The sequence below is a fragment of the Myxine glutinosa genome, chromosome 13 (genome assembly GCF_964187855.1).
Source record: "Myxine glutinosa chromosome 13, kmMyxGlut1.1, whole genome shotgun sequence".
In the NCBI taxonomy this organism is placed as follows: Eukaryota; Metazoa; Chordata; class Myxini; order Myxiniformes; family Myxinidae; genus Myxine; species Myxine glutinosa.
Window position 1 is genome coordinate 31,586,728 of NC_136273.1, and position 7,832 is coordinate 31,594,559.

The window sequence follows — 7,832 nt, forward strand, 5'->3', positions numbered from 1 at the left end:
CTGTTTGGGCGCTTTTGTGAGTTCACCTATCTCTGCCCTTTTGGTGGAGGGCGGGGAGATGCCTCTATCCCTCCGCTGGGAGGTGTCCCGGCTAAAATTCTTGGCCAAATCTATATCCTCTGGGACCAATCACCCAGTCCGAGCTGTTTTTGCAGACTGTTGGGAGTATGAGGTATGGGGTAAAAATCTAAATTCCGCTCCCTTCGGGGTGGCCTGTAGGTGGGTGGCGGGTGAAATGGGTCCTGGACTTCTTGCCCATTGAGTCTGTCAATAAAGTTCCAATCTGGCCTCCCTGGACTCATACTATGCCCCAAATCCACCTGGATCTATGGGGGAGAGTTGACAAGGATAACCCTTGTGCATTCTGCATCCAGGCGATCGAGTTCATCCATTCGGTTTGGAGTCAATCTCTCCACGTTTCCACGGATGGTTCTAAAGTCCCTTCCCTAGGGAGAACTGCGGCGGCAATATGTATCCCTGATGTTAAGGTGACAAAGGCTAAGAGGTTATCTGATCATCTCTCCATCTTCGCAGCAGAACTCTTTGCTATCGTATTGGCACTGGAATGGACAATCGAGTTCAACCCTCTCGGTGCCGTGATCTTTTCTGATTCCCTCTCTGCACTTCAGGCACTTTTTTTTTTTTTTTTTTTTTGTATACAAGATCGAGGCTCGTGAAAGAGCGAACATTAATCACACAGAAAGACAAACCGACACATAAAACATATAACATCGGGAGCGGTAGACAAGATGGGGAGAGAGGGGGAAGGACACAAACACAACATTTGAGAGCAGGGACCGAGAGACATGGAGACATCGAGAGATCTGAGAGAGGGCGAGGGCTTTGGGGGGGGGCATGGGAAGGGGGCGGTGGGAGAGGTATAAAACATATGGACACTGCCAGGACTTCCAGGAAAGAAGTTGGAATTTCAAACAAGGTGGATCTGGGATGAATTAGCGGGGGTAGAAAAGATCAAGGTTTTGGATGGGGGAAGATAAGAGATGGTGGTGAACAGCTGTTTTAAAGACCTGGAGGGGGGAGTGGGATTGAAGGGAGTGAGGGAGTTTGTTCCAGAGGCGGGAGAAAAGAGGAATGAAAGAGTGAAGGTGAGCAGAGAGCCGAGATTTCGGCCGTTTAACCAACAGAGGGTTGCTGGCAGATCTTGTGCGACCTGTAGGAATATTTGGGGGACAGAGCACAGAGAGAGCTGGGGGTGCAAGGCCGGAGAGGAGTCGGTAGAAGACAGAAAGACCACCTACCTGCCTGCGGTGAGTGAGTGAAAGGACCTCAGAGATAGCTTCATCGCGGGAGATTCCAATAATTCTGAAAGCTTTGGTTTCAACAGCGTGAAGCCGAGCTAGGTGTGAGGCAGGAGCACCGGCCCATAGGGGAGAACAGTATTCCATTGAGCTGCGGATGAAAGCCTTGTATGTGGTGAGGAGCTCAGGTGTGCCGAGGAAGGACTTCGCACGACGGAGGATGCCCAGTCGGCGACTGGCTTTGGAGGCCAGCTTGGAAATGTGGTTTTCCCAAGAAAGATCATGGCAGATAGTGAGACCCAAAATCTTGAGCGACAGAACTTCTTGGAGAGGATTGTTGAGAAAGTAGATGGGAGGGTTGTCCAGTCGATCTTTTCGGAGAGACATAGTAAGAGTGTGAGATTTGTCAGGATTGAAAGACATGTTCCACTTGTTTGACCAGTCTGTGATTTTGTCCAGGTCTTCAGAGAGTGAGGAGGCAGCAGACTGCCGATCTGAGGGAAGAGGAATGGAGCGGCAGAGAGTGGAGTCATCAGCAAAGAGATAGAGAGGATTTTCGAGAGAGTCAGAGCGATCATTGATGAAGACCAGAAAAAGCACGGGGCCCAGAACACTGCCTTGGGGAACTCCAGCCTGAACAGGAAGAGGAGATGAGAAAAACCCATTCAGGGCCACACGTTGACGATGACTAGAGAGGAAGTCCGCCAGCCATGCGTGGAGATTTCCATGGATACCAAAGGAGGAGAGTTTGGTGAGCAGAGCGGGGTGCCAGACCGTGTCGAAGGCACGTGATATGTCGAGGGAGACAGCTCTAATTTCCTGTTTGGCATTGAGGACCTCCATCCATTGTTGAGACAGCAGAAGCAGCATGTCCAGAGTAGAGTGACCTGGTCTGAAACCAAATTGATGATCAGAGATCAAGCCATTGGAGAAGAGGAAAGATTTCATATCCGAAGCAATGATGGATTCCATGACTTTGCTGATAATTGGGAGAAGGCTGATTGGTCTGTAGTTGCTAGGATCTGTTTTTGCACCTTTTTTGTGCAAAGCGGTGATGTTGGCTGATTTCCAAGCAGATGGCAGTTGACCTTGAGCAAAAGAGAGGGTGAAGAGAACAGAGAGAGGGTGAGATAGAGCAGCAGAGCAGGATTTTAGGACCCGTGGGCTGATGCCGTCGGGTCCAGTTGCAGAATCAGAGTCGAGGGTTGACAGAAACTTTTCCACCTTGTCAGGAGGAAAGGACACGGAGTCCAGGAGCAGCAGGGTACGACTGGGTATGGTGGGTACAGAGAGGGATGGGTTTGGGACACAAGATTTAGAGGCAAACACAGAGTTGAGGCATTCAGCTTTTTCACGTGCGGAGTCAGCTGTGTAGCCGTTTGAGGTAAGGGAGGGGATGGAGGGGGAACAAACACCAGAAACGGATTTGACCAGACGCCACCAGGATTTGGAAGAGGGAGACAGATAAGAGAGTTCGGTCTTGAGAACGGAGAGATATTGTTTCCTGGCTCTCCTGAGGGTGGACACACACTTGTTTCGGGCTTTGTGAAAGGAAATGAGATTTCCTTCCGTTGGATTTGCTTTCCAGGAGACGAAGGCAAGTTGTTTCTGGGCAACAGCGTCACCACAAGATTCCGTGTACCATGGACGGCAGGAAGGGTATGACAACTGAAGACGAGATGGGATAAATCTGTGCATGAGAGAGAGCAATTTACTTTGGAAGAATTCCCAGGATGAGTTGATGTCAGAGGTGGTAGAGATGGGAGACCAGTCCAGATGATTGATTGCTGCTTGAAGACCGTGCCAGTTGGCCTGAGTGAAATGCCAGACTCGTCGACGCTGAGCAGGCTCCCTGAGGATGGTCAGAGAGATGTCCACTTTAACAAGGACATGATCAGATGATCCGATCGGAGCAGAAGAAGAGCAGCAGACATTTTCAGGGAAGTTAGTCATAACCAAGTCCAGAAGAGAAGATGTTCCGTTGACTGAGATCCGGGTCGGGAAATTGACAGATTGTGTCAGTCCCAGTGAGTCGCAGAAGTCCTTTGCTGAGGAGCCATGGCTGGTGAGAGAGGTACCCACACCCAGCCAACTGGCATGATGACAGTTGAAATCACCACATATGAGGAAGAGAGAGTTGGGATGAGTAGATAGAAGTTGGTCCATATCATCAGACAGCGAGATGTAGATGGAGTCATCACTGTTTGGTGGACGGTACAACACACATATGAACAAGAGGTGGGAGCGAAGGGGAAGCCGTAGCCAGAGGTATTCCTGGGGGTGAGGTGGAGAGAGTGCAGTGCAGGGCGAGTGAGGAAGAGAGTTTTTGATAAAGATAGCAACCCCGCCTCCAGGATGAGGCTCAGGTCTATCATACCGGAGGAGGGAGTAGCCTGGGAGAGATACTATGGAATCAGAGACATCATAAAGGAGGAAAGTTTCTGTTAAGCAGATCACGTCTGGTTTGACAGAAGCAACCTGTATGGAGAGATCAGTTAAGTTTGAACGAAGGCCCCGGATGTTTGAGGTCCATACCGTTAATGAAGAGGAAGGGGGAGCATCAGATACAGAACAGGGGGGAGGAGGGGTAGGGTAAGATGTGGAAGAGGTGGAAGAGGTAGGGAGAGCTGTTGAAGGTGTGTCAGAGATTTCAGAATAGCTCGGAGAAAGGGAAGGATGGGGCGGACAAAAGGTTTGATGGTGATTGGGTGAGCCACAATGAGGTGTTATTTGAGGAGGGGGAAGAGCGAGGCAGAAGGTTGGGGGAGATGGAGGTGAGAGTTTGAAGGGGGAAGAAGCGGGGAGGACGCTTTGAGGAGGGGGAGTGAGAGGGGGGAAATTGAGAAGCAATGAGGGTGGGGAGATTTGAAGGGGAGGGGTGAGGGGGGAGTTTGGGAGGGAAGGGACAAGGGGAGGGATTTGAAAGGGATGGGATATGGGGGAGATTTGGAGGGGAGGGGTGAGGCAGGAGTCTAGGAGGGGAGGGGCGAGGGGGCGTCTTGGCGGGGAGGGGTGAGGGGGTAGTTTAGGAGGGAGGGGGCAACGGGGGAGATTTGAAAGGGATGGGTGATGGGGAAGATTTGGAGGGGAGGGGTGATGGGGAAGATTTGGAGGGGAGGGGTTATGGGGAAGATTTGGAGGGGAGGGGTGAGATTGGATTTTTGAAAGTGTACGATTTATGGGAAACGAACATTTATTGCAAAATGAGTTTCTTGTGACCTTCGAGTTAAAAATACGTTTAAGGATGCTGGATGGAGGATGGAGTGCAGGAGAGTTTAGGGAATGTAGAAAAAAGGCACTATAGGAGATGGATATTTTTTTTGGGATGAATTGATTTGGTGAGCAAGTCGAAAGCAGCCTTTTAAAGAAGAAGAAGAAAAAGGTGTTATAAAATATGACGGAATACATAACTTGAGGGGAAAGTGTAAACATTGAAGGTTAATGAGTGAAAACTATCTGGGGAAATGGGGGAGAAACACGTGGTCGAAGAACGAACGAACGAATAAGAATGAATAAACGAATGAGAACAGAGAAGGAAATGTTGTTTTTTTTTTTGTTTTTTTTTTTGTTGAGATTTACACAAGGAAGTAGGCTATGGGTGAAAAGCCTGGGAATACAGAGAACGAAAGTTATTGGATCACAAACGACGGACCGCTGAGAAAAACAAAGCCTCAAGGTTGTACAGTGCACACTGTACAAGGCCTCAAGACACGACACGAATTAACACGATTTTCAATACAGGTATGAAAGATTTGCACCGAAAAATCTTCGTCGGGACACAATATACGTACAACACCATAAATAAATACAGTTTTAACGAAAATACAATTGGGAACAATCACTTAACTTCGATTTCAAATCGTTCGCGACACGGCAAACAGACGATCCAAGATGTGAACGATGATTTCAAGTCTTGAAAGATGTGAACGCTATTTCCAAGATCAGTTTCCAGTTTCCGTGCGAGGTTTTTTCTTGTAGCAGTTCTTATCCCATGCAACCCTCTTGATGTCATTATCGATTGTAGGTGCTCTACCAGCGTTGTCATCCTAACAATTTCCTTATTCGGGATTATATGGTTCCGGATGTATATTAGCAACTCATTGTATGCTTCTTCTTCAGTGTAGTCAGATTCGTTTGTGGCGGCCGTGTTTCTGTCATGTGCATCTTTAGTGCTTGGTCTCGTGTAACTTCTGTAGCAAGAGAAATGGTATCGTGCTTCAGCTGCCACAATGTCTCTACTTGTGGCAGCCATGATTTTCGTGTCACATTTACGCACGGCGCTGTTTCGCAGTGTTTCATCTGCTCTCAGATCAACAGCCTTGCTCAACTTTTCACGGGATGACGTTCCCTTGCACCACTTGGTCTTTCCACAGAATATACAATCCGGTTCATAGATGCGTGATTCCGAAGATGCCCTTCCGGCCTGTCTCTTGCTCGCTGAACATGTTGCAGCAGCATCGTCGGTTAAATTGGATTCAGCTTTTCGTTTCAGTGCTTCCAAATCTCGCTTCATGGTGAACACGCTCCTGCACTGCCTGTGGTAGAATACTCGGGGAATCTCCTTCTCTGGCAGCGACTGAGCAAGGTCGAGAATGGGTGCATGGTTCCGTATTTTGGCCGCATCCAGCAATGTAGTCCACGAATCGAATGTTTGAGGGCTTATGAGCGGATCTTCTGGTTTGACATCGAACGATAGCTTATGAATGATACAAACGTCCTTGGGAACTTTCTGAGTGATTGCAATCTCCATTGTAAGTATTTGTTCAATTGTCTATCTGCGGTACACTCTGTTTCACCACCACCAATATCACCACCACCGTCTCACCTGGAAAGACACATAATATCGAATGAGACCACCACCACCACCACTACTACAAATTAGCATCAGTTGCTATAGTTGCTTAAAAATGTATTCTGCACCAACAAATCTACAAAGAGAAATACATTAGATGTCGTGCACCGCTGTCATGGTTGCAAATCACCTAAAATATAATGAAAATATTGACATTGATGACAACATTCGTATTAGCATGTCTACACATATTGCATTGAATTTCATGGCACATCATGATCATATGTGTGAGGATATTGACTCTAATTATACTGTATGTGTGTCTCAAATCGAAACATACCTTTTACATACCTTTTGATTTTTGCCTATTTTTGTTCCTAAAATTGGGGATTTTGTGATGAAGTTTTGAGAGTTGGTGGAAATAATTATGTTTTAATAATCATTATAAAGAGGTTACAATAGATCACACAGGCACTTTCTATACATCATTTGAAAGGTAATTCAATAACCTTTTACCTGATATACCACACTAGCTGATATATACACGTGATATTATTTGAGAGCCAAAAAACTAACCCCACCCCCTAAATCTTAAGCGGGAAAAATGACCCGAAAAGCGATAAATGGGTGATCTGACAAATGTGATGATAACACAGATACGGCTAAGAGTTTCACACTGCTATCACATTTTTTTCAGCACTAGGGACCTTGGCCTTGCCAAAAATAACTGTTAGCCATCCTCCCTCTGATTGAGCATGGTCGACCCCTCGGCTCATAGCCTAATTGAAATCAAGTTGTTCCTGAATCATAAACTGCCGTTTGTAGATAGAAGGACAGACAGACAGAAGTGAACCAATTGATTAACCCTGTTTTTCGCTTCACGTGCGCGGGGTGACAATATTGATACTGTGGCGGACACAAAAGCCCACTGGCGTGGTGACATCATTCCGCGCACCAAGTGGGCGAGGGCCACACCCGAGGGGTAGGCGTGACCTGAGGATATACACGGGGTGCGCAGCCCAGAGCGCGCTAGTGTTACAGTGAGCTCCTGAAATAAAGACGCTTATAAGTTACCGCTTGTCCGCTTCCTCCTTGCTCGCAAGCAGCGCGCGTAACGCCGCGCTTTACTGGTGACCCCCTCGACGTTGGATCTGCCGGAGCGATCCTTCCACACGCGACGCCATTGCCATGGCCAACTTCATCAAACTTCCCGAATTTTGGGAGGCTCAGGCCGAAGTCTGGTTCGTCCAGGCCGAAGCCCAATTTCAGCTTCGGCGCCTCACCGGTGATGACACGCGCTATTGCCACGTCGTCGCCTCCCTCGGTCCCGGCACGGCCGCTCGAGTTGTGTCCGTCCTTCGCCACCCACCGGACGGCCACAAGTACGAGGCACTCAAGCGGCTACTCCTACCCACGTTCGGCCTCACGGACGACGCACGGGCCGACCGCCTCCTGGATCTCCCCGAGCTCGGTGACACGCGCCCGTCGGTCCGAATGGACCATATGCTGTCACTGTTGGGCGACGAAGCCCCCGGTTCTCTATTCCGGGCGCTTTTCCGTCGCCAACTTCCAGCGCAGGTTCGCCTCGCGTTGGCCGGGACCGGGCTAACGGAACCCTGAGCATTGGCAGCCGAGGCGGACAGGTACTTCGCCGCTTCGGACACGCGGGCGAGAGTCGGCGTGGCCGTCACGGCCCTCGAGGCTGATGCTGCTGATGCTGCTGATGCTGCTGATCCACAGCATCAGCTTATACAGCATACGCAGCATGCTGATACGCACCT